At 39.3% G+C, this 9113-nt stretch overlaps 1 pseudogene; it reads left to right on the forward strand.

The window, feature by feature from the left end:
- Positions 1-1845: 1845 nt before the first annotated feature.
- Positions 1846-1971, forward strand: LOC145284724 (U2 spliceosomal RNA; annotated as a pseudogene).
- Positions 1972-9113: the final 7142 nt, after the last annotated feature.

Genomic DNA, 9113 nt, shown 5'->3' on the forward strand with positions numbered 1-9113 from the left:
GGCAGATACTGCAAGCTATGACTAGCTATGACTAGCTATGACTAGCAAAGACCAGATGTGGGGGCAACCCCACATGCCTGACCATTAACCAGCTCCCATTTCTCACCTCTCGGGAGCTGGTCCCCTTTTTCCCTTCCCCCTCCCTTCACTCCTCACATTAAAAATCGGCCTTGTGCCTAATTTGCTCGGTGGGGGAGCAAATAAATACCATCTGTTCCGGCAGATACTGCACTTAAGATAATTTGTACCAGTCAATGGAGGGGAAACCCTCTATACTGGGACAATTATTATTTTTGGTAACCAGAGTGACCCCTTTTAGGGGAGCTGGTTTTTACCTCACATTAAAAACGGCCTTGTGCCTAATTTGCTCAGTGGGGGAGCAAATAAATACCATCTGTTCCGGCAGATGCTGCAAGCTATGACTAGCTATGACTAGCAAAGACCAGATGTGGGGGCAACCCCACATGCCTGACCTTTAACCAGCTCCCATTTCCCATCTCTCGGGAGCTGGTCCCCTTTTTCCCTTCCCCCTCCCTTCACTCCTCACATTAAAAATCGGCCTTGTGCCTAATTTGCTCGGTGGGGGAGCAAATGAATACCATCTGTTCCGGCAGATGCTGCAAGCTATGACTAGCTATGACTAGCAAAGACCAGATGTGGGGGCAACCTCACATGCCTGACCTTTAACCAGCTCCCATTTCCCACCTCTCGGGAGCTGGTCCCCATTTTCCCTCCCCCCTCCCTTCACTCCTCACATTAAAAATTGGCCTTGTGCCTAATTTGCTCGGTGGGGGAGCAAATAAATACCATCTGTTCCGGCAGATGCTGCAAGCTATGACTAGCTATGACTAGCTATGACCAGATGTGGGGGCAACCCCACATGTCTGACCATTAACCAGTTCCCATTTCCCACCTCTCGGGAGCTGGTCCCCTTTTTCCCTTCTCCCTCCCTTCACTCCTCACATTAAAAATCGGCCTTGTGCCTAATTTGCTCGGTGGGGGAGCAAATAAATACCATCTGTTCCGGCAGATACTGCAAGCAAAGACCAGATGTGGGGGCAACCCCACATACCTGACCTTTAACCAGCTCCCATTTTCCACCTCTCGGGAGCTGGTCCCCTTTTTCCCTTCCCCCTCCCTTCACTCCTACCGTTAAAAATTGGCCTTGTGCCTAATTTGCTCGGTGGGGGAGCAAATAAATACCATCTGTTCCGGCAGATACTGCAAGCAAAGACCATATGTGGGATTTCTCCCACATATAAGACCTTGGTCAATGTAGGGGCAACCCTTCATACCAATTGTCACTATCCAGCTCCCCTACTACCCGGGGAGTTGGTCCCCATTTTCCCTTCACTCCTCACATTAAAAATCGGCCCTGTGCCTAATTTGCTCGGTGGGGGAGCAAATAAATACACTTTTCTTGGCCTTTTGGCCGGGATCAAAGTGTAGTATCTGTTCCGGCAGATACTTCAAGCAAGGACCAGATGTGGGGGCAACCCCACATTCCTGACCTTTAACCAGCTCCCATTTCCCACCTCTCGGGAGCTGGTCCCATTTTTCCCTACCCCCTCCATTCACTCCTCACATTAAACATTGGCCTTGTGCTTAATTTGCTCGGTGGGGGAGCAAATAAATACGATCTGTTCCGGCAGATACTGCAAGCAAAGACCATATGTGGGGGCAGCCCTACATATAAGACCTTGGTCAATGTAGGGGCAACCCTTCATACCAATTGTCACTATCCAGCTCCCCTACTCCTCGGGGAGTTGGTCCCCATTTCTCCTTCACTCCTCACATTAAAAATCGGCCTTTTGCCTAATTTGCTCGGTGAGGGAGCAAATAAATACCCTTGTCTTGGCCTTTTGGCCAAGATCAAAGTGTAGTATCTGTCTTACTACATGTTTGTAACTTTGTGATATAAAGTGGGGGATCACTTTTCTGTATTAATTTAATGTAAAATGAGCACCCACTTTACAACCAGTCAGTCTCAAAGCCATTCACGTCATTCTCCAGATCATTCAAGTTCTTTTTGAAGGATTCCAGTTATTTTTAAAGCATTAAGTTCATTAAAGTCATTCTAAGTAATTTACTTTTTATTTATATGCGCTTATAGTTATTTAGAAAGTTTTTATTTCAAAAGTTCCCGTTGAACAGTTTGAATCACTTGTAGCTGTTTGAAATTAAAATAAATTAATGCAATAAAATAAATGATAAAACTTAGGAAATATAAAACGAATCTTACATTATAATAGCATTTATTAAAAATACCCACAAGATAAACCAGTTTGTGTTATTTTTTAATATATATGTCGCAAACACAACAAATCAATAAATGTAAATAGCAAGTAAAATGAATGTCCTTTCAAATGTAAACACAAAAGTTTTCATGAATTTAAATAGCAAGATAAAGTAATATGTGCTTTCAAATGTAAATGAAAAATGTTTCTATAAATTGAAATAACAAAAAAATAAATGTGTGCTTTCAAATGTAAACTTAAAATGTTTCTATAAATTGAAATAATATAAAATAAATGTGTACTTTCAAATGTAAAAACAAAATGTTTCCATGAATTAAAATAGAAAGAAAAATGAATACGTGCTCTCAAAAATAAACACAATATGTTTTTTTTTTTTTTTTAGACAGTGGTCACCACTTATTCAGGCCCGGAAGCCACTCAGGGATAAGCGTTATTGAAAGTAGATTACGTTAGTGTGGAGATTTGATAAAGTGTTTACTTAAGGGGGCGGTTCATTAAGAATTTGTCAACGTTGGACTTGAACACATCCAAGTTGTAGTCCGGTGGGAAGCAGGCAAACGGAACAGAATTAAACTATCAAGAAAATGAATGTGTGCTTTCAAATAAAAACACAAAATGTTTCCATAAATTTAAATAGCAAGATAAACTAATGTGTGCGTTAAAATTTAAACACACAATGTTTTTGATGAATCAAAATAGCAAGAAATATAAATATGTACTTTAAAATGGAAACACAAAATGTTTTGGTAAATTAAAATAGCAAGATAAATTAATGAGTGCTTTAAAATGTAAACAAAAATGTTTTCGCGAATTGAAATAGCAAGATAAATGAATATGTGCTTTCAAATGTAAATGCAAAATGTTTCTATGAATTAAAACAGCAAAAAAATAAATGTGTGCTTTCAAATGTAAACTTAAAATGTGTCGATAAATTGAAATAATACAAAATAAATGTGTACTTTCAAATGTAAACACAAACTGTTTTTGATAAATAAAAATAGCAAGATAAATTAATGAGTGCTTTAAAATGTAAACAAAAATGTTTTCATGAATTGAAATAGCAATATAAATGAATGTGTGCTTTCAAATGTAAATGAAAAATGTTTCTATAAACTGAAATAGCAAAACAATGTGTGCCTTCAAATGTAAATTCAAAATGTGTCTATATATTGAAATAATACAAAATAAATGGGTGCTTTCAAATGTAAACACAAAATGTTTCCCTAAATTAAAATAGAAAGAAAAATGAATACGTGCTCTCGAATATAAACACAAAATGTTATCTTGAATTGAAATACCAAGAAGATTAATGTGTGCTCTGAAATGTAAACACAGGATTTGTTCATGAATTGAAACAGCCAGAAACATGAATGTGTACTTTCAAATAAAAACACAAAATGTTTCTATAAATGTAAATAGCAAAAAACAAACAAACAAAAAAACAAAAATGAATGCGTCCTTTCAAATGTAAACGCAAAATGTGTCTATAAATTGAAATAACAAAATATGAATGCGTGCTTTAAAATGTAAATGGTCAATGTGCCCATAAATTAAAATAGCAAAAAAATCAATGGGTGCTTTAAAATATACACGCAAAATATTTCCATTAATTGAAATAGCAAGAAAAATGAATAGCATCAAATGTAGACACAGACTGTTTACCTGAAGTGAAATAGAAATGAAATTGAATGTGTGCTCTCAAATGTAAACACAAAATATTTTTCATGAATTTAAATAGCAAGAAAAATGAACGTGTACTTTAAAATTTAAACAGAAAAGGTTTCCATGAATTGAAATAGCAAGAGAAATGAATGTGTGGTTTTAAATTTAAACACACAACGTTTTTGATAAATCAACATAGTAAGAAAAACGAATGCATGCTTTCAAATGTAAACACAAAATGTTTCCATCAATTGAAATAGTGTGCTTTTAAATGACCTCCTACATTGCGGGTTCCATTTACCAGTTCCCTGCAGAAGATCATCTTTGGAATTCGGTTGTCTTTCATTCTAGTAATGTACCCGGACTATCGTAGTTGCATCGTAGCAAGGGTAGCTGCCACGCTATCTAGGTTTGCTCACCTGAGAACTTCCGTGCTGGGTATGTAGTCACTCCATTTGATCTTCATGATCCTTCTCAGGTGTCTCTGTTAGACGGCTTCCAATCTCCTTATGTGTTCTCTATACAGAGTGTAGGTTTCTGCTGCGTACAGCAGGGCTGGAAGGACGATAGTTTTGTAGGCTCTGCACTTCGTCTCTAGCCGGATACCGGCATTTGTCAAGAGCCTCTTTTTTAGCTTGCAAAAGGAGGCACATGACCTTTGGATTCGGCAGCTTATTTCTTTGTCAGCACGGTTATCAGTTCTTAAAGTGCTTCCAAGATATTTGAAGTATTCAACAACTTTTAGCACCTTTCCGTTGATTGTTATTTTAGGCTCTTGCGGGTCATTGTTAACTGCTGAGGACTGATGCATCACTGCAGTCTTCTCTATGTTGATGTGTAAGTATATCTTCCCGGCTCTATGAGAGAAGGTATCAACTGTCCTTTGCATCTGAGCTTGATTGTGAGCTATCAGAACAGTGTCATCTGCGAACAGTAGTTCTGTTATCAGCGCCTTCCTTGTCTTGGTATAGGCCTTCAGTCTTGCAATGTTGAACAGTTTCCCATCAGAGCGTGTATGGATGAACACACATTCTTCGATACTTTAATAAAGCAGCATTAGGACGGCTGTCAAAAATAGGGTGAACAGAGATGGCGCCCGTACGCACCCTTGATTGGTGCCGTGGTTTACTTCCAATAGTTGGCTTTCTAGATTCTCTACTACAACTTTCCCTTTTGTTCTTTCTTGAAATTGTTTGATAATTCCCACAAAGTGATCGGGGCATCCAAACATTTTAAGGACCTCCCACAACATTTTTCGGCCAACCGTATCAAATACTTTACGGAAGTCTACAAAGATTATGCAGAGCCCCCGGTACTGTTCAATGGCTTTTTCTTGAATCTGCTGTAAGATGGAGATCATATCTATTGTAGATCTTTTATGCCTGAATCCACACTGTGATTCGGTTAGGACCCTTTCCGCCAGCCTGTCTAGCCGTGCTTGCACCACTTTAGCCATTATTTTCCCGGCAATGATCGGGAATTGCTGCAGACTCTGTGGTCACCTTTGTTTTTGTAGATTGGGATGATCATGACATCTTTGAATTCTTGTGGCAGCGTTTCTTGTTGCCATCATTTTGCTATTAGTTGGTGAAGTCTTCTCATAAGTTGTTCTCAACCGAACTTGTATACTTCAGCTGGTATGCCGTCAATTCCTGGAGATTTATTCATTTTAGTTTTATCAATTGCTTCTCTTCCTTCCCCAAGAGTTGGTGTGTCATTCAAGTTCATCTGCTGGGGGAAGACTATTATGTGGCTTAAGATCTCTTCATCCGTATTGGATTCTACATTCAGTAGGGTGCCGAAGTACTCTTGTCATCTTTAATTATCTGTTTTGGTTGGGTCAGTATGGTGTTTCCATCTTCTGATTAGTCATCTGGGCTCTAGGGCCATGCACTTCCTTCAGTGATATGAAGAAACCTGCAGAATTGTTTTCCTCCGCTTGCTTCTGCATATCTTCATCCTTTTTAAGCCACCAGGTGTTTTCCATTTCTCTTAGTTTTATCTGGACGTCTGTCCTCACTTGTTTCAGCTCCTTCTGGTTTACTCTAGTCGGGTTGCTTAGCTTTGATTTTAATGCTTGCTTACTTTCATTTATTACATCTCTAAATTCTTGTTCATTCTCATTGAACCAGTCCGCATTCCGTCTTTTGTGTAACCAAGTACCTCTGCTACAGCGGAGAATACAGGCCTGCTTAGCAAGTCCCACATTTTTTCTGGTGAATCAGAATCATCAGTGATTTGTTGCTAATGCTGAGTTGATTGCAAGTTGTAGTCTATTTTGCCATTTTCTATTTCCGAGCTTGATGTGTCTAGCCTTCTCTTGCGCTTCGTTGTCACCCTGCTGTACACAGGTTTTATGGAGAACTTGAGGGTAATCTTGATTAGGTAGTGATCTGTTTCGCAATCTGGTCCTCGTATAGCTCTTCTGTTCTTGACGTATTTGAGGTCCTTCCTTCTTGTGATAACATAGTCCAGGAGATGGCGTCTCTTTGACCTGGGAAATTTCCAGGAGTAGTAATGGTTATCCGAATGTTGGAAGTAAGTGTTCGTAATTGCCAGTTCAAACTCCGTGCACAAACAGAGCAGTTATCTATTTAAATTGGGATTTCCCTTCCCAAACTTTCCGAGAACAGGGCTCTATGTATCGTAGTCATGGCCCACTCTGGCATTGTAGTCACCAAAGAGAACTAGCTTATTCGCTGCAGGGACGTTTGCTATGATGTCTTTCAGATGAGAGTAAAAGCCTTCCTTTTCCCCGTCTGGGTAAGTCATTGTCGGCGCGTAGACGTTGATAATGGTGATATATCGGTTATGAGATGTGGTGATTCGCAGTGTCATTATTCTTTCACAGACTCCTCTGAGGCTCTCTGCCAGTCTATTGGCTAGGTCATTTCTGATCGCAAAAGCGACTCCAGCTCTTTTGGGTTGATCTACAGGAAAGTCCTTCCAGAAATAGGTTCTTCTTGCTTCTCTACGTTGGCCCTCCCCGCTGAGCCATGTCTCCTGCAATGCAGCTATGTCGATATTTGTATTTTCGAGCTCCAGGTCTATGAGCGCTTTTTTCTATGTGGTCTGTCACTCAAGTCCGTATCGAGCATGGTTCTGACGTTCCATGTAGCGATGTTCAAGTTTTGAGCGTTGTTACTTATTCTTTTGTTGTTACCACTGGATTGAACATCCACTGCCCGCGCTTTGACAGTCAGATGGTCTTTGGATGAGCTTTGTTTACCTTACCTTTTATAGTGGCGTACCCTTCCAGGGAAAGTACTGTTATCCCTGAATAGGGCTGCTTGTTCATCCGTGCAGCTGCCTTATGGTATCGTTGTCCACTCGGTACACTTGCGACCATCGCACACGGCGGCCTATGCGCAGAGGTTAGACTAGTGGCTCCCAGCTCTCACACCTGCCACCGTTATCCTCATTCCATCGCCACAGGGCTTTCCACCTTGGCTCCTAACTTGCTTGCGCAGTTTAGGTGTAGTATCTGTCGTGCATCAGATAGACATCCTCTGAACCTTCAATTCTCATGTCCAGTGGAGCGAACCCGCGACGACTGACAGCAGAAAAGGCTGCAGTTTCTGGCCGAAAGTAATATCAGTGAGGTAGACAGTCGCCCTATCTTGTCCGCTACTACGCCTTTTTTCTGGATGAGGTTCCATAGCCTTTTAAGGAAAACTTCAAAGCAGCAGTAGGATTTGAAGTCAGAGTTCCATCTCTTAGCCTTTTGCTGTAATAAAGCCCACAAAGCAGTGGTGTTTGATTTTAAGGTTGGTTTCCCTAGTCTTCGCCCAACCAAGGGCACCTACAAGTGGGCTGGGGGTTGGTAGTGTGCCAGGGCGTGTCCATACATCGGTGGGCCATAACGCAGTACCTTTGGGGTCCTCTACTACTCCGAGATCTCCTACAAGTTTAGCCTGGGGCCGCATGGGACCCAGTTTTCATGTGCGGTCAACGCGGAGGCATTTTAGGAGTCTTGATGATACAGAAGCTATGTACTAGCAGGGGAAACTTATGAATAGCTGCTCCCTTTTCACCGTGAAGTTAGCCAGCGGCCTTAGCTGAATGCGAGAAGGCATGCAAGCATAAACTTACCACTAACTCACTAGATGCACCACATCCCCTTGTCGGATTAAGAAAGAGAATAAATGACAAAAAGTTGCATTCCAAAATTCATGATGGTGACTATCTTATAGTTTATTCATTTAATTCAGTTAACTTATACAATACTTGACAGTATCTGTTTCGAAGTACAAAATCAATCGCCTAATTATTATATCAATCAGCGAAACTATTATGACCTTCACTCATCATAAGAAATAACAATCCGTCAAAAAGGAAGTGAAATGTGAGTTGACATATTAAATTTTTATAAAACAAAGTCATTAAACCAAACTATTCGTACTAACAATTTTAATTAATTTATGAATCTTTCACCAAAATATTCTATTTAATAATTAGTAAATTTATTAATTCTAAGTTGTGTATACATACTTATGAAAAAAATATGAAAAATTAGTAACTAATATACATGTTTGTACATACGAAACTAAACTAAGCTAAAAAAAAACAGAGTGATCATTTCGTTCAGTTATCATACCGAATCAATTGATCCGAATTGAAAATCATAAATAATTCAAATCTATTAGCTTATACAATCAAGCTTATCAATCCTTACAATTATAATTTTTAAAATAATACCATTCACAAACTATACTTACGTTTAGTAACATATTCTTAGGACCTCTATCCAGTCATGGATAACGGAACAACAGCACGCCACCCCCGTGATGTAAATAAAGGGTTCCGCTCCAAATTCCGTCCTAATTCCCGACTCCGACAGAAACATTCCCGAATTCGACAACATAAATCTGAAGAAGGTCGGAGGTTATATCGACCGAACCGTTGTGAAAATCACACTCAAGTTGAGAACAGTAGTCAGATGAATAATAATACATCCTTAAAATCATTGTTATATTTAATTTAGATTTAATTGTTTAACTAAACCTTTATTAATAATTGAAATTTATTATTTTCATTTTTATTCTCAACTAGATTTATTTACATTATAGTCTCAGTAAGCCAAAATTAACTTTACTTGCTAAGCACGTTAATTAAATTTCAATTTAATAATTTTACTAATCAGGTTTTAATGGCGATAATGCATATTTTGATTTACGTAAACAGTTTTGAATA

This window comes from Euprymna scolopes, chromosome 1 (genome assembly GCF_053919585.1).
Source record: "Euprymna scolopes isolate OS-2025 chromosome 1, ASM5391958v1, whole genome shotgun sequence".
NCBI classification, from domain to species: domain Eukaryota; kingdom Metazoa; phylum Mollusca; class Cephalopoda; order Sepiida; family Sepiolidae; genus Euprymna; species Euprymna scolopes.